The sequence below is a fragment of the Syngnathus scovelli genome, chromosome 1 (assembly GCF_024217435.2).
Source record: "Syngnathus scovelli strain Florida chromosome 1, RoL_Ssco_1.2, whole genome shotgun sequence".
Lineage (NCBI taxonomy): Eukaryota > Metazoa > Chordata > Actinopteri > Syngnathiformes > Syngnathidae > Syngnathus > Syngnathus scovelli.
Window position 1 is genome coordinate 22414788 of NC_090847.1, and position 27173 is coordinate 22441960.

The 27173-nt window shown below is 39.5% G+C and overlaps 1 protein-coding gene across 3 annotated transcripts in view; it reads left to right on the top strand.

Annotated features, from left to right (window-relative positions):
• drp2 (dystrophin related protein 2) overlaps positions 1–27173 on the top strand; it is a 102680-nt gene that overhangs the window by 3180 nt on the left and 72327 nt on the right. For all 3 annotated transcript variants that reach the window (XM_049754888.2, XM_049754881.2, XM_049754897.2), the window contains exon 2: positions 26767–26949. The gene's annotated coding sequence lies outside the window, so the exon portion shown is untranslated. The remainder of the gene's footprint in view (positions 1–26766; positions 26950–27173) is intronic.

Genomic DNA, 27173 nt, shown 5'->3' on the forward strand with positions numbered 1-27173 from the left:
TCTCTACGCTACATCGTTGCTAGGCAAAAGGATGCTTCCAGATGGCGCCAAAGCAATTTTTTTATATCAGACATGGGTTTGGCCTGAACACAAAATCAGCTTAGGCGGGTTTTTCCACGAATAACGGGAGATCTCAAGGATAATCGTCAACTGTGGCCATGTGAAACCCTTTGAGACCTGTTTGTGATTATATAAGTAAATTTGACTTGACTTAAGCACGATGAGTAAACAAGCTAATTTGTGAATGCCAAACTGTGAAAATGTGCTCTTCTCTGGAGTCGCTTCTTGAATTGTAAGAAAAAATACGCATCAAGGGTTTCCTTTTACATAACGACCACCGTCTTTCATCAAGTTTTGTTCCCACCAATCATTTTGACTTTGAGAAGTACAAAAAACAGGACTTGTGCCAATTTTTGACCTGACCGATGCCACCTTCTATATTTGTTCTCTAGTGGGAGAAAACTATCTGGATTTACAAGGTTTAATTTGGGCATGACACTTGTTTAAAGTGTATTTTATTCTAATTACAAGTAATGTACAGCATTCCCAGCGGAGCCTCAACGGCGTAGCGGCATAATAGAGCTCATTTGCTTCCCTTTTGGAAGTGGCTTCTTACCACCAACGTGTTGTTGTTTGTTTTTATCACTCAGTGATAAATATGTCTGCTTGATATGCAGAAGATAGAGTACGTCTTTTTCTGTATACAGGTGATTTCAATTGGGAATGCAGGACTGCAAAAGGTAAATAAAGGGATTGCTGTGATTTGTCAAAGCAAGAAGGCAAACAATTTTAATTTGAGACAGAACAGACTGATGTGGACTTTCGACATGTGGACAACTGTTTTTTCAATATACAGTTAATATAAATGAACTGTGGCGGAATATCAACAAATTTAAGAATACAGGGAGCGTGTGAATATGAAGGGAAAGTCACAGTACGGGGGAAAAAAAAAATCCTCTATATGTGGGGTGGCCAGAGAGTGACAAATGGCCCCAAAATAGCTCCGCCCCTGCAGTTTGGTAGATTGTTTTTAGAGCAATTAAGTAATGTTCATTACACAATTTGTTATTGTTGAACTAAAGGTGTGCAAATGGAATGAAGAAAAGGTATCTCATGGAATGAGCGACAATGCCTTTAATTGACTCCAGCCTCGCCCCCCAAAATCCCCAATAAAAATAGTGCAATGTGTTTTTTATCAAGAGAAATAGCACTTTGTAACATTGTAGTTTATAAAACCATACACAATGACACAAATGTGAAGAATTATGATTTTTAAAATTTTTTTTTTTTACTTCAGTTCAGTTGACATTATGCTAGTTTGCACCTTTTGGTATGCTCGCCTTGGCCACTGACACACGCAAAGAAGGGGTCACTCGTATTCAATCATCTCGATGTATTATGCCTTCTTTTTAATAATCATTTTACCCAAGCAAGTGTTTCGACTGTATCAAGGAAACATTTTGTGTTGTTTGACAAAGGCTTAAAGAACACATTTATTTTGCGTCATCAGTTGCTGCTTCTTGTTCTGCATGGTGTTCATCTCTTCATCTGCAAACATGCCAGTGTAGCCCCGCATTAAGTCAACACGACGGTAATTTGGGGTGATTATCATTCTCCCTTGTGCCTGCCGCCGCACGGCGAGAGGCCCCCGTGCTCGACTGGACTGTCACGGCGCGTAACGAGATGTTTGATGGCGTGGAGATGGCGCATAATGAAGCAAATGAGAGTCAGTAGTAGCAGTTAAAAAAAAAAAAGAAAAAAGAAGGCAGAGCTTATTCATTATCCAACGTCTTGCAGTCAAGCGGCTTGTATTTGTATAGTGCAAAATCCCAGCAGAGACTGCCACAGGAGTATGGCCAAATTGTTAGCTTTAATTTGCAAAGACTTAACATGGCCTTAAAAGAGAACAGCATGCCAGGTGGGGAAAAAAGCGTTCAACTACAAGCCCCAAAATATCACAATCACAAACTATAAACAAAAACAGCAGCCATAGCCATATTTTATTGCTTGCGAATCGTTCGATTGTCGACAGCTCTGACAACAAATTGAGTCGGAGTAAAATTGATGCCAGACATAGGCGGCAAAGCAATTAAAATGGAGGTGATCATAAAACACCAACATCATACATCTATATGAACACAATCATGAGTTTAGTATGTCACATAAATGACCATTAAGTTGTTGAATGATTTAACACAGACAACCTTCGCATGTGTCATCATCATCATCATAATTGCCATTTTACACACAGTATCTGCTTCTTAATTCTTACTTATATAGGTTGATTACTTTTTCGACCACCCCTGATGACGATGAAGGGCAGCTGGCCAATAGAGGGCGCTAGGGTGCCACCCCACCACTCATCGACTGATCTTGAAAAAGACTAAAGAAAAATTAAATAACTAGGCCGCAATAAACACTTATTTTAATTATTGACTCCGCTGTCGATTACTTTGTTGATTTGTCGATGAATAGAATAAAACATGTTTTAATTACTAACCTTATTTTAATAATTTATTCTGCTGTTGGTTACTTTATTGATTTGTCGATGGATAGAATAAAACATGTTTTAATTTCTAACCCTTTAAAAATGACAGATTAATTATTGACTGATTAGAATTCAGTCACTGGTTTGGTCTTAAGCATGTAAAAAAATAGGCAAAAATATTGATAATTACCATTCAAGGTAAAAGTCTTTTTTTTATTTTGATTCAACCCATATATATATAAACAGTCCACTTTCATGGAGGACAAGAGAATTTGGTAATATTTTGTAAATATTCTGAGCGTTTGGCAAATCTTAAATTAAGACAGCTATGTAAATGATTCAATTGATTTAATAATAACCAAATAATTTGATTATTGATTAGTAGTTGAATAATCATTGCACCACTAAAAATAATTAAATCGTATTTTTGAAATGTATCTATTTTTAGACGAGCAGGATAACGGTTTTATAGTTAATACAGTTATGAGTTGATTTCCAGTGAGAGGCCCAATAAGCTTTACCCAGAGACTTTTTGTCACACTATCTTTTAGTGTGCCAAGTTCTCAAAATGTATATTGTACTGCATAGCAAGTTAAAAATCTTACCTCCTACTTTTGTGATTATGTATTTTTTTTTTAATTATGTACAGAGCCAAGACTTAAAAAAAAAGAATAAGAGTAGTTTTGCTTCTTCTGCTCCTTACCTGCCTCCCCATGCTGAGCTGTGATATACCAAAACAGACAAATGCGGTGGGAACGGCAGGGGACATTGATAGAAAATCCATTTCCCAACTCCATAAATTCTCAAGCATGTGGTCTCCTTGGCCACGGGGACTGCGAGCTATTATTTAGGATCCGCTAAGCGACGCATTCCTATTAACATGAAATGGCTGGGTGTCTGTAGCTTGCGTTTATGCTGGTTATTTACTGCGCGGCTGCGGGGGTCTCGCTCCGGGCGTGGTGTTCAAGGCCGGCGTGGCCCCACAATGTGGGAAGTGGACTTTAATGGGACAGATGGGAGGGGTGAGGATGAGTGGCAAAGGGCTCTTTTAGATGGAGCATTAACAATGACAGCATGTTGGTGCAGATGTGATGCTGTTTAAAAGCGCCTACAAGGGCAATATTTAATTGCACCATTTCGCTTAAATCAAACCCCTCGACGAACCTACATTATTCCTTGGGATGAAAATGTCACCAGATGGTGCCAAAGTGCAAAAAGAAATGATCAACTCACTTCATCGTAGTTCCATATGGTACCCAGTTGCCAAAGCAAAGCCGTTTTTTTGCCTCAATGAAGTTCCTCAACACATTTCTACATGGAGCTTTGGCACAAAGATGCCACAAATCTTTGGCAAAGGGCTACATTTGCCTTAACGAAGCCCCTAAACTCACTTCGTCATTCCTCGGCACCAAGATGCCAACAAGTGCTGTCAAAGCCAAATTGTCTAAAGGAAGCTTGTCAACCTGCTATATTGCAGCATGACGTGAAACTACTGTTTCCTGTTCCTTCTCAGTCTACCATATTTTCCGCACTATAAGGCACACCTAAAAACCTCACATTTTCTCAAAAGCCCACAGTGTGCCTTATAATCCGGTGCGCTTTATATATGGACCAATATGGATTCGTGGATGAGGACTAACTTACTAAAGTAAGCTTTACGTGTTTATCTTGTGTGTTGTGTGTTATTAACGTTTGAGCAACGTTGAGTTATCGATATATTATTATTGTTTTCACTATTTTGAGTGTTACTATATTGTGATTGCATTAACGTTTGAGCAACGTTGAGTTATTTATTCTATGCGCTTTATAATCCGGTGCGCCTTATATATGGACAAAGTTTTAAAATGGGCCATTCATTGAAGGTGCGCCTTATAATCCGGTGCGCCTTATAGTGCGGAAAATACGGTAATTATCTGGGATTGACTTCCTCATTTATAATTTTACCAAGTAGAACCGTATAATGGGCTAATCCATGTTTATTTTTAATTTTTTTTAGAAAGTAGACAATATACAATGTTTTGTTTCCTCCCGCCTCCAACGAGGTAGTAAAGCCATTAGACGCTGCAATGAAAGGCCACAAGGAGAGACATCTATTAAAGTTTATGCACATACTGTACTGTAAATGTCAGCATGGATTTCTTCAACTGTTAAACGTGCCTTTGCTTCACTGAATTTGAAGCGTATCACAATCACATGAAACTGCTGCGTTTGGTACTTTAAGCCAATGAGTCCAAACTCCTTGCTTATTCAATGTATTATAATGACTGCGAATATACGGAATGTAATGGACATTTATGCCTAATCGCTGTCAAAAAAGCTTTAGTCTGTCTGTATCGGTATATCAAATTACTTTAACACACAGAGCAAAAAAAAACGCAGCATGAACAGTGGGTAGCACACCGGAATAATAATTTAAATACCTCCACATGAAAATTTATTGCCAATTATTTTGTTGACCTTCAGGCATGGCTCAGTGGTGGAGTGGTCATCTCCCAACTCAGCGGTTGGGAGTTCGATCAATCCCCTAACCGTTGCCTTTCATCAATATACGGAACCCGTACTTGCTCCCGTGTCATCAGGGGGTAACAGTGTGAAGCACTTCAGAGTGCCGAAGGTAGATTAGCACCAGCCTATCTACCATCTACAATCGCTAACGTCTGGGCGGCCCAATTTTGAGAACATTTTTGCAAAACTTTCCAGAGGGGTCAATGTGACTGTGAATGGCTGTTTGTCCATCTGTGCCTTGTGATTGGCGAGCAACTGGTCCAGGTGTAGCCTGCAGAGACAACCTCAAGATCAACTGCCAATCTACGGCAAACTCAAGAGATGGCTGTAAGGAGCATCTTTTGTTGGTTGCAGACGGACATCGCTTTATGTTCAGAAGCAATTTGCAAACAGGCTCCCGGAGTCTTCACTAGCGGCTGCTTCCTATTGTTTTCAGGTATCATATTCTCATTTAACAGTGTTTTTTTTTTTTTTTTCCCCCTGTCTAGAATTTTTATTTTTGCATTTAGTTCCACTTTTTTTTCTTTGTAACATTCCGATCTGTTTCAGAACAGCAAATTAAAGGAGACCTTTTATTGATAGATGCTTTATTCATCCCGTGATTGAAATGAAATTGTCACAGCGGCAATATTCACACTAATTTGCAAATTAATAACAGAGGACAATAACGTGAAGGAGAATCAAGGACATAAAAGGCCCTTTTCTCTCTCGCTTAGGTTGCCCACAATAAAAGACGAGCTGTAAAAGGTCTAGTTTTACTGTGTCTGGGGTCTGGGTGGTCAGAAAACGAGTCATTATCTGGTGAGACCACCATTTTGCTCACACACAGGGCAATATGTTTATTGCACAAGTGTGCCTTAGGCTACTCACAACAAAAGGAAGGCCACTCTTAAAAATGTGCACTTTGACCACCCTTATCAATTGAAACAGTCACAAGTCAATAAATTGCTCAACTACGGCAGACAGTCACCTCTTGTTACCATGACAACTGAGTGCCTTCAATATTATAGAAAATGCAACAGGTGTCGGAGAAGCACTTTAGTAGGCCTTTTCCAACACAATATTACACTATGACTACAATTACACATATGGCTAAGAGTAGCATTTTTATTATTTTTTAATAATGCTAGTATCCTGTGACAGCTACAAACAATCTCGACGCCCTTTAATGTTGTTGCTGTTTTTTCTCCCATTTTGAAGGTGTATCAGTGTTTCTTTCACATTTGTCTGTCTAAATGCAAATGTACACAGTGAGCTGATGTTGGTTGACTTTTAATTGGACAGGAAAATGACTCGCTCCAGGGAAACAGCTCAACTTGGGATTGTTTTGTCAGAGTCGTGCTGAGTCCATGACCCTCATATTTAATAGATTTAAAATAAAAAAAAAAGAACTCCAGTTTTCCCATGATGCAATCACTCGCTCGGCATGCTTAAATCTCCAATGTATGAGTCAACTTGAAAATAATTGCAAGTCCACTTCATTTCAGTTATTAGAACTATTTTTAGTTTTTTGGGAGAGAAACCTTCAATATGCAATAATGGTGCAACAAAAAATATTTTAGTTTTTATTAGTTTTAGTATTATTTTAGCTTTCCCCCCCCCCAAATCTGGAGTATTTGAGTGCCAGATAAAGAAATTAAGTTCACTAATAAATAAAATTTCAATTCTCAAACAATTGTTTGACCTTCCTTCTGTAGCTTTGAATGTAAAGTAATACCAAAAACATTTTTACTGTCATCATAGTTTCTCTTCACTTTTTCAACTAGATCTTATATTGATTTTATTTTGATAACAAAAATGCTTTCGCAATAATAGTTTGTTATTGTTACTTTTCGTAAAGTATAATAACCTTGAAGTAAACTTTGAAGATGAGAAGCTAGGGATGTCTCCATTAGTCTTCCATGAGGCCGACTTCCTCCTACGGCGGCGTAATTGAGCACCACAGGAACGTTCCACTTTTTACTCCTTAGCCCGTAAAGCGCCGCTGTCTCTGCCTCACTTTCTCTGGAAATGGGTGCAATCATAGACTTTGGCATGCCTGTTTTTTTGTGTGTGTGTTTCAGACACCATGCGTCCCCAGATCGCTTCTCAAAGTTGCACTTTTCTCCATCTGCACGGCTTGTGGCGGCTTTGAGATTTATCAAAGAGAAAAAGGGCACGTCGACGGCTCAGCGCAATTAATTCTGTCTGCTTCCATTTGGTAGCACTCAGTTGGGCTCGCTCCATTAGTGACACAAGTCATCATTGTGCCACAAAAGTGTGCGTGTGTGTGTGTGTGCGTGTGCGTGTGTGTGCGTGTGTGTATGTGTGTGTCAGAGTGAGAGACTAAATTAATGTGGCTCTTCATCACAAGGCCTGTTTCAGCTAAAAAACGATGCTGAACGTTGTCATTTGTCAGCCTCGACATCGTGTTAGCTTTTGTTTTCAAACATTTGCATTAAATTGCCAAAGAATAAACAAACATTTTGCTTTCGTTTAGGGAAATTAGTTATAAGACGGCAAGGAAATGGAAGAGAAACAAAACGGCATTTTGTGTTACTTGACTTAACTCCCGCACGGTATGGTTCTTTGGATTTCTCGTTGTCTCACTCTGAACTACGATATTTACTAACTCAGAGGAAAAATGAACAAAATATATAAGATCTACAGAAAAAAAAAGAGAAATATTTTACATTGTTTATGGTATTCTATGTACATGCCCAACATGAATTGTGTTCTCACTAATAGTTTAGCATTAATACTAATACATACGTTTCTGGATCATAAGAAAAAATACACTACGCTTGAAACATTTGGCAATCACATAGATTTAGTAACAGTTTTTTTTTTTTTTTAAACATCACTGTGTTGATTAGATCGCCAGATTATTTCAGCGGTGTGCCTTGCGGCTCACAATAAAAGGCCTCTGTAAATTTACAAAGCAACAATTCTAATGGAGTTGGGATGTTGTGTAAAAAGGAATAAATAAAGCGGATACAATAATTTCAAGATGCTTTTTAACCTGTATTCAAGTGAATACAAAGATTGGGATATTTAATGTTCAAACATTTTATAAAAGCTAATATAGTGCTACCAAAGACTGGGAAGCATCTATTCAAGTGTTAACACGATCTAATCAGGCAAGGACATCATTTGTCCACGTATATCATTAATAAGCAGACAAATTAGGACAGACAGAACATCGGCAGTTTTTTCTGTAATGAGAAAAAAAAACAGACATGCCTGACCTTCTCGGCGAAGGTAAATTGACAATCAATTTCAACGTATACGCATTAAAAAGCAGTGTTAGCCTCGGGCTGAATGACGCAAATATTCATCTACATGTACACCTAATTAAAAGCCATTGGAGAACATATAATGCAAACACGTTGACAAATATGCAACATAGGACATTAAATTGTGATGGCATTAGTGTGATTTTGTTTAATGTATTTTATTCAAAGAGCCACTTGACATGAATTAATTTTCATAAACAAACGTCAAGTGAATTAAATGCTGTCATAGATTGCCCCCCCCCCCCACCCCACTCAGCCTACAGCTAGCACAACAGCTGCACTCGCTTTGCATCTCCTTGTTTTACCAGCAAAAAGAATAAGACGTCCTATTTCAGATTAGGCACCCCGCCTCAGGCCTTGTTCTTCTACTTTCTTTTATTCTCTCATTTTGATGAAAAATCTCCACTTGTTTTAATGCCTTTCATAAAACTTGGTTATAATCCCTCCTAATTAATGCTTAAATCATTTCTTTTATGGCCTGAGGCTATGTTTTGAACATAAATAGTCTGGCATAAGCTCTTAAAGCGTCTTTCTGGCCGATGGTCTGCTTCATCGGTTGCCGTGGAAACGGCTGGATTCAGAGTTCAAACGCACTTGGATGCACAATTTTCTCCTGTCAAGATGTATCTGGCTGGTCACTTAAATGAAGCTTTGACCTCATCTTTTTTGTAGTATTGTTTGATGTAAATTTTATTTATTTATTTTTTAGTTTTTTTACAGATGAACAAAATAACATTGCTTCATCTACCAAGACAATCAAACTCAGCCATGGCTCAGTGGCAGAGTGGCACTCTTGTTTGTGCTCAAACACAAGTCTCCATTTTGCGTGCAAGTTGGAGCTTGGTAGCTGCTGGCGGTTGGATTGTTGCCCCTGCAGGGTGCAAGTGTCTTTTTTTATGTGAGGACATGCCGATGGTGCCTGGTGGTCCATTTTATTGTTATTTTTAGACTTTTTTCCGCCTCTCAGCCTAATGAAATGATTCATTCTATAGTCAACCAAGGATTCTCAAAAAAAAACCACCACATTTTGTCTCCTATATTGGGTTGGCACACTTCCATATTCAAACTTCTTTCTCAATTTTTTTTAGGTTTTCTGTTTAAATCTTGTTAAAGCTCCAGCAGGGCTGTGCATTGAAAGTGCAGTAATTGACTTTTTAAACGTGTAGCGCGCCGTATCGGTTCCTCATGTGGTAATTACACAGCTAGCGCCGTGGCAGGAAGCGTCTGAATTAAAATGAAACTTTTTTTTTTTTCGGGGGGCGGCTGACATCCCACAAGGCTTTGGAAGCGGGGAAGGCTTCTCACCAGGAGGCATGTGACTCTTTCCTGCCAGCCTGTATTAAGATCCATCAGAAAAATCACATGTAGGCGGAAAGAAAGTTCACATTTCTAGACAAAATAAAAGGATGTCTTACTGTATAGGCTAAAAATAACGACGTGCCTTTAATACTTCTGCATTTCACCATCCAAAATTGCGATTTTTCGACTGAATTTTATATTTTGTCTCATACGTAACAGGTTATCAAACAGTATAGGATGTCACGCAACCATTTTTTTTTTCATGAAACAACATACAATTTTGAACGTCTCGTTTCAAAAGGTCGATCGCCTCATTCAACTTGACAGGAGGAGATTGGTCGATTGGTCATATTAAATTGCTTGTGAGTTCTAACTCGTGGTAGATGACGTGAGCTCATCAAGAGGCGCTTCTGTTATATTTCAGGTATTTTATATTCCTGCTGAATACGCTGGAAGACAGAAGCTGCAAAGTCAAAGCCTTTTTTTCTTATGACAAAATATTGAGCCACATCGCCTGAGACACGTCGTGCTAACTTGTTGACTTCTTTGACTTTCCTCTCTTCTCTTGCTCTAGTAACTCGTTTTCTGGAAGAGGCTTTGGAGAAAATAACTTTTTTTTTTAAAAAAACATGTATTTTATTGCTGACTTTGTTTGTCATTGACCTCCAAAAAAAAAAAAAACGTTTGGTCTTTTAACATGCAAATCATGTCCACAACTTTATCGCATCAAGTTCGCAACATTCAGTTCAGCATACTGATGCGTTGCCGAGGCTACAGTAAAGAGACGGATAAGTTTGTCCTTATGCAAGTTATGGAGCATTCCCAATCCTCGCTGAGGTCTTTGTAGAATGTACCTAATGTGAGCTCCCACAGGACTGAGTAATGAGCCTGAGGCCAGGCTGACTAATTGGAGCTGACATGGACATTGGAGCAGCAGCAGCCCACCCTGCTGCTCAAAGGGGCTGCAAACTGTTCCTCCAACATTTACACCTGTAAACACACTTTGGTTTGGTTTGGTGTCACACTGATTTCAACTAAAGTTAACAACAACCAGTAGTTGAGAATACTCTGCAATGAATCAAAATTCAATGATTGTTAACTTTCGTCAACAGTCGCTGATAAAAATGGCCGTCTCCACACAAGAATAAAGCCAGTCTTTCCGTCAAAGTGGATCGCGGATGATTGGCGACAGCATCACATGGTTATTGATTTCTCCTGGCTAGTCCTCAAAGCTCCACTCGATACAATGAGGGCGAGCAGCCAAGGAGACACCCAACAGAGAGCGGAGAGAGAGCGTGCGAGCGAGCATTCCCATGATGCCAAGAGGCTGGAAATTGGAAAGCAAGTTGCTTAGGAGCAGCGAGATAGAGAGACTCGGGTCTCCTCCTGTGGGTGGCTGTTATCTTCGCAATGGCTCTTTTTCCTTTTGCTCACTGCTACCTGGATACAGTATGTCAGTGGTTATCAAACCGCCGTCCTGGGCAAGTTAGATTATGGGAGTCCACAAATACGTACATTTGCAATAAATTATTATTATTAGTGTGGTGTGCCGCTGAAAAAAGGTGCATAAACATTGCTTTAGACCCCACAACAACATTGTATTGGGAATCGCCTACATATGACCCCATGCGAGATGCTGGTGTGTGGTAGCAAGTAGGGGCCCATGAGAGACGACTGACATGGGTCCATATCAACGACACGACCGAAAACACAGTACCGTATTTTCCAGACTATAAGGCGCACTTAAAAACCTAAAATTTTCTCAAAAGCCGACAGTGCGCCTTATAGTCCGGTGCGCCTTATATGGACCACATTCCTAAATTTAAACTGGCCCGAAGCATTGTGTCATGAAATCAATCATAAGTGGCCCGCTGAAGATTATGAATCATGAATCAAAAAGACTATGGATCATTATTTTGTGATTATAAAGTAATTTGTTGCGTCTGAAGTTCAAATAAAAAAGATAAAATGGAGAATGATTTGATTTGGATTAAAAATCTGACATGATGCATTAATGGTGCGCCTTATAGTCCGGTGGGCCTTATATAAGGACAACGTTTTAAAATGGGCCATTCATTGAAAGTGCGCCTTATAGTCCGGTGCGCCTTATAGTCCGGAAAATACGGTAGGCTTGCAAATGCACTGAGAACTAATTGATGGGAACGTCCTTTTCACTTTTTGTAAAACAGTAAAACAATGCCCACCCCCCCATTTGTTTATAGTCAATTCTGACACTTATGCATTAGCTAGTTAGCATGTCGCACTAACAGCTGCCTCTGGATATGCTGATTTTTGCTGCTTATTCAGCTGACAGAGCCAAATAACTGAAACAAAATAAACATTTTCTGCAAAGACAAAAGTTTGGGAAGTCCTGCAAACCTTTCATCGGTGGGGTTACGCTGCTCATAGCATATACTGTACAAAGTACAAGCATACTGCATCTGCAGTCATCTATAGTTCATGTCAGGGTGAAATGCTGAATGCAATTAAATTGCGGCGTGTAGGAGGCAAGAAGAATTGATGAATTTCTTTTTTTAAACTAGATGTAGTGAGCACGATTTTAAATACATTTGGGTGGGGATTTAATTAAAGGCAGAGGCGGCCCCCGTCGCTCTCTGTCACTCGTACGGGGAATGCTCCGAAGAATTCAAAAGTAATTTGTTCCCCTTCTTGTGTTATTCTTCAAGCCCGAAGTGCTCGTGAGAGCTCGCTGAAATGAATGTTTGCCATTAATGTCGACGTGGGTGAACAAAGTCGACTCGATCCTAGTCGCTTCATTCGGCCAATCACACCCAAGCGCATCCTCCTTCATTTGTTTACTCTGTGACTGCTGAAGCTCATTCACACATACCCTACCCACAAAAAGTTAGGGATATTTGTCTTGCAGGTAAAATTTCAGGAGCAGCCTAAAATGTGTTGTCTTTTCTTCCTTCACTCTGAAGGCAGGAGAATAATTCATCTTCTTATTTTGCATCCATGTGTGTACTGCTTCTTCTCGTAAACTAATATTTTTGCTAATAATAATGATAATGTCAATGTGTGTGTGTTTTTTAAGATGTCTTTTAGATTTGTAAAAATACAAGAGAGTTATTTGCAATTGAAATAGTAGCAATTTCTGTTCATAACGCCTGATTGAATACAAATAATTCCGTTTGGGAAGCAAATATCAGAAATGGTGTAGATTTGCTCCACTTTCTGTTCAGTTTAGAAGAGCTTGATCCTGTTTTGGTTCTGAATGTCGAGATATCTGATCGGCTGCAGCTCAGTGTAGGGGTGGATCTATTCTTGGGTGTGCCGCAATAAAACCACACTGATATCCAGATTTTTTTTTTTAGCGTCAAATACTGATGGCCTTATGACTTTCCAATTGATACCTGAACTGAAATAGAATAAAGAAAGTATACACACAAATTCTTTGACAGGTTTTAGCATGTGAAATAAATCCAAGGTGAAGAATTCTCAAGTGGCACTTGCGTTCTAAGATATTTCTGAATATGGCTTTCGGGACATACATTTTGGACACCCCTGCCTTAGCTAATGAGCACTTCAGAAACTCTCCAAAAACAGAACGGAAAAAGAGCAAGCTGCCCAAAGCTGTGAAAATGTAAGCGAAGTGCTGACCTTGGTGGCCTAATGGCTGCGAATAGCGTTTGAATGCGAGCGTGGTGAAGAGAAGGGCAGCGTGTCCCCAAGGGGCCAACGGAGGCGTCTGATATTGCCAAATGGGACCAAGGCGGTAAATAAGCGGGCTCGGTTCATAGGCTTCCACTGCTCTCCTCGTCAATAATCTAACGAATCTTCATCCATCCTAGGGGGCCGCTATTTGGGCCTTATACTGCCTTCTGCTGTCAACTGAAAATGACATTAAACTTGGGCTCGCATTGTGAAGGTCACAAGAGCAAAAAAAAAAAACCCAAAAAGGTGAGCTGTGAGACTCCTCTCCCTTCTAATAAGTAGTCTTTTCACAGTTGAATATTTTTGTTGCAAAATTGGGACCAAAAATCTGATCCCTTCTTCTAAAGACGAAATTGTCGGCGTTCTTGTATGTCTTTGGGAGAAAGCACTGGTGGAAGAATTTTGCTGCGCAGGCTGCACTTAAATGGCGGGCGGAAGGCTGGCGGCTGTGTAATTTCAAACCATTTGCACTTTACTCGCAGCCTATTGGTGGTTTCAAAAGCGAGACGAGTCCCTGTGATGGAATCTCAATGGGCCTTTGCATCACGGAGGGGCACTTTGGCGCCTTGCGTCCGTCAGGAATTTTCACTGACAACCCCGCTTGGCTCTCAAGTGTGACATTTACATAGAAGGCCTCGGGTCAGCCATTTGTCATGTTCAATGTGACGCTTATATTACCATTTGCCATTAACTAATGATTCATCCCAATTCAGTAAAATCCAGCCCGGGTTCGGGAGAGCGCTTTGACATTCAGTATAAATAAATGTCACAGAGCACAGACGAAAAGATCAATATTCCTCTCATGGCTTGTTATTGATTTTAAAGCTGATTTGATTACTTGAATGCATCAAATATATAACATCCCCTACTTGTAGACATCCGTCTGAATTAGACAAAACAAAACCTGCGCTCCCACTGAGATTATCGTTCGCATAATAAAGCTGCCAGTCTCACTAATAATGACTCTTAATCTGAAAAGCACAGATGAGTGGATGAGTAATTGACGCCACTTACGATGATATTTATTACCTATAATGAAATTATGGAGCGCTATCACTGCCCGCAAATAATATTTTGGGTTACAAATGGATTCTTGCATTCTATTCATTATTCATTTTGACTCCGAGAAGTGCCACTTTCCCCCCGTTTGTCTTCTTCTGCTGCTCCCAGAATACATTGTGTCATAAATCTGACATGTCAGCTCGAATTATGTGACATGGTGGTGTTAGTCGTGCGGTTGCATTACATGTCTTTCAAAATGTATTATTAAATGCTGATATAAAGTGGCGCCTTAACTCACGTTTGATTTATTCCACGACTTGATAGTCATATTTCAAATCACATTTATTCATTGAAGTGAATGGAAATTTCAGTAATCTATTACAGCCCCCCCCAATAATATGCCACAAATTTTAAATAATTCAAATAGCAGTTCACAGTTTTGTACCTTTATAAAATCACCAGGGCGCAGTATAATAATACGGACATAATTAGTTCTTACGTCTGTCAAGTTCGCTGATTCTTAAGAGGGTAAAGAATATATTCCTACAAGTATTCTATGTGTTGTTGCACCATTTGCGTTTAAATATTGGTTTACTCAGCGACTCTGGTGCTAGTTTTGAAAACCAGTCTATGGTGTTTTGGATTGAATGTTAGCAATAAGCTAGTGGACTTTTGATTAGGGCAAGGTTATGTAGTTGTTATGAATATAAATATGCAATTTGTTGTTTTATGTTGAGTTGGAGAGTAAACATTAATTGACTTTGGCGACAATTCATTTTGTTTTGGAAAATTCTTAACAGTGTGAGATTGAGAACGGGTGCTAAAGCATACTTTAAGAAGTGTGCTAAGTTTAATAGAGTTAGGTTTGTTTTTCACAAATTGAAATATCAAAGTGAGTGTTACTAGTGAGTGAACTATTCAAATTCAATGGTTTTCTGTATTGTGGATTTTTGAAATGTGGGTCTGCAACGTATCCCCCATAATAAATCACATAGAAGACACAGACACTCTTTACTTTTACTTTTTCGAACTACCTACTATCAAGCCTCACTGTCCCAATACATTTGGAGGGGAGTGAGTGTATATTCTTTTGTATATTACTATTTATTGGCTGCACTTACATTGAGCAAATGAATCCAATTTTACAATTTTTTACAACATGTACTGTAATGAAAATGGAAGAGGGTCTGATGATGACCAAATCTAATTGTACAATTTTAATTATTTCATCTTTTAATATGTTGTATTTCACTTTGGCCACTGCAGTGACAAGACAATCATTTGCGCCTGACCAAGTCGTCTCTTTTTTTCCTTTCCTTGAAATTTATGAACCATGACAGGTCCATCAAGGGAAGGTGGGTCTCTCTCTCTCTCTCCTGCTTCCCCCCAGAAAAAAATTAGCGTGCCATCACATGACCTGTCATTGTGCTCTCTAGTCTGTCTGATGGATGACTCTTCATAAAGACACTTTGCTTTCCACATAAAACATAGATCATTTTAATTAGCGAGCTTTATGGCTGTTTCGCCCACAGATTTTTTTTCTATTACAGAGTATTCATGCTAAGCTTACATTATCAGACCTTTTCTTGTGAGTTGCCAAGTCTTTAAATCTTTGCTTGCACAATATATTTGAATTTTCATTTATTTATTTTGCTTTAAGGACACTGGCTGTCTGCTCACATCAGGCTGTGATGAGCGGTGATTTTGATTTGTTCTGCTTTTCCAATGCGTCAGCGTCATAAAGTTCAAAGCACAGCATCATAAAGAGGTTAGAAAGTGAATAAAGGATATGAAGATCGACAAGGACAGTTCATATTCCCGAAACCACAGAAAGAGACAAAGATGTTTTCTTCTCGATTTGCACAACAAAATTCAAGTGACCTGATTCACAGTCTTCTCGCTCTCGGGTGTGCACACTTCTGCAAGACATGATCTCAGAATGTTTTTCAATTCAGTTTAAACATTTTAGAAATAATTTACATAAAATCTGCCATCAGAGCAGGGGTGTGTAGACTTTTGATATGCACTGTATGTCATCCAGACAGACACTATTTAAATATGCAGATTAATGGTGCAGCATAATGCATTAAGACCAAAATCAAAAGAAAAAAAAATATATTTTTTATGGGAATGCAACAAATATTACACGACTGTTGTTAATGTAAATTATTAGCTGTCAGGCTGAGTTAAAGAACGTAGAGAACCGTAGGTGAACCCCGGGCCGTAATTTTCCCACCAACTTCTTCATTGCAATCTAATCGATCAACAGTCTGAAAATCAATAGCTTCCTTACATTTGCTTTTCTTTGTTTTGTCTCACCTAATATCATTGGGGCAAATAAAAGGACAGTCTCTCGAGTGAAAACGTACGTGACATTCTTCTGAAAATGTCAACATAACTCACACGTTTCAGCCTCGTGTTCCCCACTGAACTCTGGGATGTCAAGGACCCAATGGTGAAAGGAAGAGGTGCAGGTGTAGCAGGGAGATAACTTGGTGATTTGTCGTAGCCCGAGACATCAGCTCCTTGGCAGCAGTTCACGCAGTTAGCACAAGGTTAGCCGGCATCTCACCCTATAAACATAACAAGGGTACATACAAATAAATCTGTGCAAAACTGTGCTTTTCTTATTTTGGCAGCTACAAAAACTGCTTTAGCACATGAACTGACTTGAATTTAATGACACTTTATGCCACATCTACCACCCCAACTTCTGACTTCACAGTATAAATCTATGAATGACATTAGCAAAGCCAGTTCACGCTGCGTTACATTAAAATAGCTAAAGTATTAAATATTTGAACCTGATTGCAATGTTTCATTTATCTATTCTCATAATTTCAAGTTCAGTTTTTCTGGCTTAAATATGTTTTTGTTTTTCCCCTTGTATTGAACAACAACAAAAAAAACAACTACCTATTTGTGTCCGCTACACAGATGCCCCACTTTATTTTGCAGTTGGATTACACTATTTGCAGGACGAGGTTACACTCGCTGCACCATTCGTCCAACATGTCCCACCATTTTATTACATATATGGGGAAGGGGAGGCTAATATAAAATAACGACGCTCAGGCAGGTATTTCACACTTCACTTTCAGTTTTTCCAAAAAAGAGGCTTCAAGATGTTTATTGCATCTACCAATTAAAGTTTGATGTCAAACAAAAAACAAAGAATAGCACATGCCATATAGTATTTATAACAACCACAGCTTAATGGTAACACGCATTGCAAACGTCATGAATTTATAACAACCACCCAAATCTGCTTCATGCCAACACGCATCGCAAAACACCAAAGAATGAATTTACAATGATGAACACTGACAATTGCAGTGTTAGAATCCTTTAAACAACGGATATTTGAACACAAATGTTGGAGCAACACATGTAGACAGACAAAATAAACATTCATATATCCTTTGTACAAAATGACTCATGTTACTACTTACTGCAGCTAATTGGGGAATGGTTTGTCCTGTATGTCTATATTATACTGACCCCAGGTAGCCTTTTTTGGGGGGCGGTTGGGTTGCTAGAATTGATTGATTGCACCTCTATTTAGTTCAGTAGCTGACAATTTGCAATATGAGCATTTTTTTACAAGTGTGGTGGCAGAATGAATTTAACTTGTACAGTTTATATACTTTTTGTGACATTTTAATTTGATGACGTACCTTGAGATGTTTGGTAAACCTTGAGATGGTTCTACTGTAAAACATTTGCCTTGGCTCAATAAAGGATGAGTAACACTGATCTAAATAGATAAAAGTGCTTAGTGCATTTTTATTGCTTATTGAGTTGTGCAGAGTGGAGAATGTTTCCTCTGTGTCGTCTTTAAACTCGCAGCTATGTGGCTCTGTGGAATATCTATCCTTTTTTTCCTGCATAAATCGTAATCCCTTTAATCACTGCAGTGGGTGCGTTGGCGTCTTGTTGTTTTGATTGATTGTACACAGACACATGGAGTTAATATCCAACATGCGGCATGTTGAATATTTCTCATTGCAGCTTTGTGGTTTGATGTGTGCTGCAGGGGAGCGTTGAAAAATTCTATAAAGTCGATGCGGACAGCAAGAATGCTATATTTTTTCTATTTTACACGCTCCGCACTCACATGATATTTGTGAAATAAAACGGTGTATTACTTTTGTTTTGATGGCAACTATTCCACTTGAAATGGCTCCCAGGCTACAGTGTGTTGTGAGCGATCAACCATACAGATTGCAATCTGTCCCGACGTCAACAAAAAGCCCATCAAAGCTGTGTATCTTCGAATGATTAGAAAGACAGATAGCACTTTTTAAGAGTGCGTGACCGCTGCTTTGACACTGACCTATACCTCATACAAAAGCACTGACCTCACCATTGATTTAACGGATCACACCTTTTCAAAACACCTTCAAAAAAGCCAGTGTTACGTCTAATGGCTTTTTGGCAGGGTTGACGAGATAAAGGCCGCCGACCTATCATGGTCACATTGTCCGGGTGAAAGTCGTACGTTATTACAAAACAGTGTTCCAAATTTAAATGAGGATGTCGGTATAAAGTGTTTTATGTGTTTAAATGACAGCATCACAAACATCATGCAATACAAGAGCAATACAATTACTTTTATTTATATTCCTACTCAAAAATATAGATATATTTTCATTTGAGTTGTTCTTATATTCTCATATTGTTATAAAAGCTTTGTAATAATTTATCACAAAAATAAAACAATACAGGTGTGTAGACTGCAAGATTTTTGAGGTTCTCTCGATAGTGAGTGATATGTTTTCCACATCAATCTGCTCAACTACAGTTTTTACAACTTCCTCTGCTGGCCATATTTTGCTCCTTTCAAAATAAAGGGATATAAAGATTACAAAACAAAGGCGGGACCTGAGTGATTGCTAATGGAGCGATGGGGATGCAGCGAGCTGATAACACCAACACCGCCTCTGGGCAACTTCTTGCACAAGCTGACAAAGGAAAGAGTGGGAGATGGAACAGAGAGAAGATTCTCAGCCAGAAAGGAAGTCATCAAGTGCAATTGTCCCAAACAATCTACTGCAAAAACATCAGCAATACCACTTTGATCTGGAGTGAAGCGGCCTCATTGAGACTTTTGATTGGATTTTGTCATGACGACATCATTTGGCGAGTAGAATTTGATGCTAACACTATTAAATTTGTGTGAATGACCCCGGTGGAACCAGATTCCAAACAAAGTAGTCTTTCCTAGGTAATTGAATTGAATTTGTCCTTATTTTGAATTTGGATCTGTAAATATTTTGTCCTGTCTTTATTCCCATTATATTGCAGGTGTTTTTTTCTTCCTTCCTCTTAAAATGACAAATTTATCATAACTTCTGTAAAATAGTTTCAATTTCTGTGTAAATGAAAGGCTACACATGAAGTTATATTAAATTGATGGCTAGATTATGGGGTGGAAACATTTAATGGCTCTACACACAAACCATGTGTACTTTGGTTTATTGGGTGCTGCTTTTTTGATGGAAAAATATAATTCCAAAAATGCTTTTTTAGTGGTGAGGGTTGGTTGGGTTCGGCCTAGCAGTAGAGGGGTGTGTGCTTAACATGACGCAGGACCCTCGCCCCCAAATAAGCTCATATCACCGAACTGCAGTATGCTATTTCAAGTGTTTTGCCAAAAATAATTCTCCCTTGAAATGTTGAGGGCCCTTTCCGCAGAGGAACAAAGTGAGAAAGAAACGACACCCTAAAAGTGGGTCACTACACGCGCTGACTTGCCGCTGGGATAACGACGACAGGGAGTAACGTTTTCCCCTGAACTTTGACTTCTTTTGCTTTCCACGCGTGAAGCCTGGGTGTACTTAGACGCTCACGCCACGACTGCTCTCCAGAGTGTCGACGTTATCTTCCCCGGTAATGAAGCTTGTCTTGTGGAACCAGGATGCTGCGTGGGGGTGGAGCAGGGCGAGGGTGGTCACAGTAGTTCATTGCCTGCTTTCAAATAGATTTCGTTGCCGCACTCCTTGAAAAGACGCGAGCGCCGATGAATAATTTGGATAGCACAGTATGTGATTGCACCTTGTAATGCTCACCAAAAACAAACAATTAATTCTGTCTGTAAGCACATTAGCTCTTGCCCCCCACACAAACAAGCAATTAAATAACAGTTAAAATGTGCTATATCGAGTTTGTTTAGGGATTGTGGGGTCACACTTTTTTGTTTGTTTTAACTCAGCCAAGGATATGATTTGTGTTTTTATAATGTTATCCTAGTAGCATAACATCTCAGTCTCTATGTTGAATTAAGACATTGAAGTGATTTGAAGAGCTTCTTGTATGCCGCCATCTTATGGCATCCGTGGCGTTGAGGAACTAAAATGTTTTCTCCTTGTATAGTTGAATATCAAATCTGTTTTCAGACCGCATAATGTGAGCGTTGACTGCCATCAAAACAGAGCAAGCTAGTACACATGCGACACACAAGCTTTTATCATCTCAGCACCACGCATACACACAGCCCATGTCAGATAATATCTTCCTCTTCGCCGACGTTGCGATTGTGCATTTTTTAGGGAAGATCACGTCAAACATTAAACCCAACTCATTCGTGCAGTTCGCCGGGAAAAACTATTTGCTGGTGCTGCTGCTTTAATCACGGCGTGGGTTGTAATTCTGATTCACATCGCAGCCCTCCGCGATAAAAAGTGCAGCAATCCATCAATGCCTCAGGGCTGACTTTTTGTCAGAGCCAAAGCTAGTCTGGACTTGACCAGGCTTCACTTATTCCAGCCTGTTATAAAAGGGATGCTTTTATAAATAAGCAGTTCATCAGCATTTCTCCTTTACAGCGCCTAGTTGTCAAAAAGTTTGCTGTGAATCTGATGGAAAATTACACTAACATAGTAAGAAAAAAAGTTGCGAAGTTGTGATAATAAAATTACACATCCGTCATTGCTGTCTCAGTGTGTTTGCGAGACAATCATCCATTGAATACTGTTTGTCTTTTGTTAAGAATCCTTTTTGAGAGATGTTCCCAGCCAAAAAGAAATAATTATATCTATTTTCCACAATAAATGTCTACTAAAAGAGGTCCTAACGCCACATTTAAGGCAGGTAGTGTTGTAGCTTGATTCCGCCCTCTATAATTTCTTAATTTTTTGGAGTGCCAATAATCATGACACCTCATGACCTGAAGTTGATACAATCAAAGTGCAACGAACACTTTCATGGTTTTGCTACGTCATTTTCCATCTGCACGATGAAGTTCTGAAGCATTTGGCTCAATATAAGCAGATAATATCACCTAAAAACACTTAAGCAACCATTCTGCTGCTTTTGTCACATCATCAATAAATACAAGGGATCCGATTCCATCGTTACTTGTGCTCCCCGTGCGACCAAGTGGTCAGCACATGCATCGAGTCTTGTAATTCCTAAACGTTTAACTGATTTAAATGCGAACACCCTCAAAATAGGAGTCAAACATGGCCATGTCTTGCAATACTTGCGACGAGGTTTTCGAAATGTGTTACAAGAAATCCAGGAAGCGAATTTGTGAAGCGTATATGGAGGCGTGAGTCATTCTGGGTTCATGACATCAATGGTGTGTGAAGCCTCGCTGGTTCGAGGTTGTTTGAAATTGCTGCATTGAATCAAAAGACCTGTACAGTAAGATATCACACATAATACGCCTGCATGTAGTGAAACGTGTTACTACAGTAATTCACAGATTGTTTTTTCCTCCCCATTCCATTAAGTTTTTATTGCGCTCCAATTCAGTTTTGGAGTTATGGCTACATTTATTGTTGCATTTTTTTTTCTCCTGAATCTAGTTTCATTTAGAACTGCAGTGATAACCTAACGTTGGCGGAAATGTTTATTATAAGTCTAATAAATTTGAATGAAATTACAAATTTAATTGAGGATTTCCACATTACTGGGAGAAAAATGGATAAAGTCCACATCACCCCTGCATTCATAAGCACATAATCACTGCCATATCTTTTGAACATAGTATAACAATTCCTAACATTAATATCTCTCATTCTATTTACTTTATTTTATGCAATACGATTAATCACATATTAACCGTAGTAATGTGAGATGAATTAAACACACAAGGTCTAACAATAGTGTTTTTGACATATTTCTGTGAATATTCCCATGCAAACAAACACTGTTGCAAGACAGCAAAAAACAAAAACATCACAATTCATTGTAATGACAATTGAGGTTTGCTCGCAGCTTTTTGAAGCAGTTGGATGAAAGCGTCAGTGCTGCACAAGGCTTCGTTTGGCTGTATTATTTATTTCACCAACTTCTCCTTTATAGTGCACATACGGAAGAACACATTTCATGACAAGCTAAGCAAAACATTTCTATGCATAATTGCATTGATGTAAAAGTCAGGTGCAAATTCTTGTTTGCAAATTATACTAGTAGAGGACGAGCACAATAGAATAATTGATATTTTTCCTGTAGCTTTACAAAAAAATTGCGTTGGGTTTTCCACAGCCATCATTTTCTAGTTGCACTGAGAATTCCCAATAAGTTTAAAGCACAGCAGGCTGCTGGACATTGTGTGCTCAGCAGATTGGTCCGGTTCTTCCACAACTAGCAGGGAAAATGTACTGATTGATGTGACAGCTTTGTTTAAGCCAAACTCGGAAAGAACGCCACACTGTGTGAAGCGTTGCACCTGGTTATATATACTCTTTGTACCAACTTTATTTGCAGTCCCCTCTGAGTATAGCGACAGTTATTGAGTTGAGCCGAGAAGAAAAACAATACATCGGTCTCCACCCGATAAAAAACGACCCAGATCCACATCAGAACGTAACGATCTGCAAATATCAGGAACAAGCAGGTTCTACTGGCTTCGGTGTGAAAATGGCTTCCAGCATGTGTGGCTGAAATGCATGGACTCGTGTCTTGCTTATCTGCATTCTCAGGAACTACCAGGGGGATGCTAAGTTAACTATCATGGCTAACCACCGTCCAACTACATCATCTCAAAGTCATTCGTCTTCGCCTCGCTACATCTTTTTACGTGCTAACCACATGGACTTACTTTGCTGTATAACTTTTAGGCTACACATTTATCAGCAAACTGAACGTAGGAGAACTTCTGGCGTTCCAATTGCTCACTTGTCATTTATACCCACTCCGGCCTAACGGGAATAGTTGGACCCAGACTGCACTCCCGCACCAAATTCTCATAGTGTGAATCATTCATCCGTCAGTCATTTGATCTTTGATTCATCATGACTTATTTCACCCATTGTCAATGATTTCTTTGTCATCTGGAATAAAATGTTGGCTCCTGCTGTGAGTTGAAATGAATGATTTTTAGTCACGATAATGGCTTGTGAGCAATATGTCACGCTATAGGGTTTATTAGAAAAGCCCGTGTGAGATCCAAGCTAATCGTTGAGTAATTATGTTGCATCTAATGAAGACTAATTGTATCCAGTGATTCCCAACCGGTGTGCCGAGAGAGCTCTAAAGGTGTGTTGGAGGAGAGGGAATGACACTTAAAATTCTCCTCTGCTCGCAAGTAAAACAACCTCTCGCACCTTCAAAACAAACATTCCTTAATTATCCGGGTGTGTGGGCGCCCTTTTCTCCTTGTTGCCCTTTCTGGTGACCACCAAGGCAATTTTTAATCTTGCCGTCTTTCCATTTGGTTTGATTCAATTAAGTGGGCCCGCCTCTCCTCACTTTTAGACTTGCCATCCATCAGATGCTATTTCATGCCGGTTGGAACATTGCAGGGAGTCTTTTCTGAATGAGCGCGTGCTCACTCCCGATGACAAAATGCTTCATTATCGGGCCGGCGTGAACGTGACACGGGAGGGTTAACGCTGTGGATGATGAATGGCACGCTTGTGCGACAAGTGTGCTTGAGAATGTTGTCCCATTTCAATTGACAAGTGACTCGGGCAGGCTTTGTGACTAAACTCTCGCAGCTCTTCATCGCTGGTGGGGAGGATGCTGGGAAATTGCTCAGGGCAATGAGATGTCCTCATCCTCCATCTTGGAGAGACGTGATTTGACAACTTTAAGTGTCATCCATGTAAACACAAGCTGGTTGAATTCTTCTGTGTTGCTTTAAAGATGCTCAGTGGGAATAAAAAGGAGGCTTGAGTTAACGACTAGATTGTATAGATGACTTTTCCCCAGTAAATAAAATATCAATAAGTGGATTCACACGTAGTGAACATGAGTATTTCTGCATGGCGGTACCGTTCCTTCAACCTAGCTGATCATATCATGACTGAAAAATTTCTATGTGAGTAGGATTTATTTTGCTGAATTGTGACGTCGCACTTGGATGAAGCAGATTTTTTAACATAAAGTAACAAAAGCTTTACTTGCTTTTTACTCCAGATGCTCCAGATACTATTTGTATAAAAACTGTCTTTTATATATTGCCTTGTTTTTTTTTCTTTACGTGCGGGAACTCTCCCGAACATGAGCGAGCGCTTATTCCAGAGAAATGACTGAAATGTAATGATAAAAAAATGCATTTTGTAGTTCCGTTTTGGGTTGAGACATTTGAGCATCTGTATTATTTATGTGCATATTTCATGGTTAATCAAAACCTTTCAGTAGTCTGAATGCTGTCTGTACTCTTTCTAAAGAAAAAAAAAAATGCCCTCACAGTATGCCTCCCACTGGCGTCCCTAAATGAAAATCTGTGACGAGCATAGATTATCAGTTTCTAACTAATAACGTTTTCCCGCAAATAGGAGGATGTTGTTTATTGAGTGGATGGTGTGAAGGAGCTGCATCTCAGCTGTCGTCCCGGCCAATGAAATGTGTCACTCACTGCGTCGCCTCTGAGCTATCTTGTCGTGATTTTCACTTGCGTACCCTGGGGGGACATCACACATAAACTTAGCATATGGGTCCCATTAAAGCCATGAACTAGTCTGTCATTCACTGCTGTGTAAACACACATTCACTCGCAAACAGTGGCAGCGACATAAAATATTTCCTCTGAAATAAAACTATCATGTGAATTATGAATGCTACTTGTGAAAATAGTTCAGCTCATTCTTTTCTCTACTGGTACTCTGTGCTAGTTTGGTATTAAACTTTCATATCTGTTTTGAACTCAAAGGGAGTGCTCTATATATTTTTCTTCTGTCCGTCTCAGCCACAACGAGCAGGAAATAATGACGCTTTAAATGCATGAATGTGAGTTGACAGGCTTGCTGCCAAAAAGACTCTGATTGTTAAAGGAAAAAAAAATCCTGATTAGGATGTCATGTGTTTATTCACATGGTAAAACCTGCATTGGACTGACCGTGAAAATAAAATAGTGCACTTCTCCAGCCAAGTAGAATAAAACGCATTCTAAGAAATGCTTTGTGCGGGACGGCGCTGATTTAACGCAGGACCGCCTTTGTAGATAAAAACCTCGTGCGTGTGGCGCATTTTGTTATTAAGACCCATGAATTATTCACTGAGTAATTAAGAACAAAGATTTAGAAACGGTTTTAATGTTAACAAAAGTGAAAAAACAACCACCCTTTCTTAATGTGCATTTTTATCACTTCAGTCCAATGTAATGGCTTCCTAACTGGCTTGTGTCCCAGACAGCCACAAACTTGGGTCCATTTTTTTTTTCCAGCAAAAAGGCATTGCAACAAAATTGAAGATGCGTAATTATTCATAAATTAGAATATGAGTTTGAATGAATGTTGGTTTTCTATGTTTCCTGATGTGCAACCAGTTAATGTATGAGCCAGTTTACTGGTTTAAAATGACTTGTAAATTGTTTTACTTGGTGCAAACAGTGATTAAACAATCGAACGTGAAATTTTTCAAATATTAGTTTAACACGCCTTTTCCAAACCTTGACTTTTGACATGTAATCTTGCCAATTTTTCATTCCAAAATCTCATGGCACTCCATCAAAAAAATTTCTGCATTGATCAGTGTGAAGTTTTTTTTAAATCGGCACAATTTTGGTAAACTATCAACTGTCAGCTAATGAGGTTGAATCGAAATGGGGCCGAGAAGGCTTCCCTGAGGAACACAGCAATCATTAGCAAGAGTTAATTCCTATAAACTACTCGTGCATATACAATGCCATATCGGGAAATTTCAATTCCATCTTAGTATTTTGTCTCCTGGCTTTGTGCTGTGTTACAACACTTTATTTCTGGCATGCTTGAATACAGGAGTCCTTTGGAAAGTAGTGAGGTATCTCATTGGAATTCTCCTCCTAATGTTGCTCCTCTGACCAGTACCCGCTGCCCTTCCTGTACTTTCATTTTCCAGGTCACAGAGTGCTCTCCGCTGACAATAAATAGCCTGCAAAGCCAAGTTTTAGCATGGCTGCTGGGCTCTGTCCATTCTGCTCAGCTAAACCTTTACTTTGAGCTGCATGTCACGGCGATTTATCCACCCTTACGGTGGCAGTGTGGACTTCAAAAGACAGCTGTTAAATGTGCCTTTTTTCAACCTATTTATCACATGCCTTGGTTCTCCAAAGTCAATTTCTGACTCCCTTTCCGCCTTTTTCCTCTTTAGGTGTTGCCCGCTAAACCGGAGAGCAGAATTCTTAAGTCGCCACCGCCGCTGCTGTCACCATTACTCCGCATCCAGGCCTCCCGCGCCCCTCCTCCCCCTTGTGCAGCGCGGCCAAAGAAGCGTTGGCTGGATTCCAGGGAGGCTCCGATCCTGCAGCCACTTCAGTCACGTCTTCACCGCTGGGTAACTATCAAACACGGACCGCTCCGCTCTTTAGACTTGCTAATCCGGGGTTACTCGTGTGTGTGTGTGTGTGTGTGTGTGTGGTTGTGTGTGCGTTCATGTAGTATGTGTGTGTACTTGTAGGCATGCATTCTATTTGTCATGGAAAAGATACATTTTCTCCAGCTGAGCATGAATGCATCACACTCAGACAAACAAACAGAGAAGCCAGAAGGCTCGCAGGG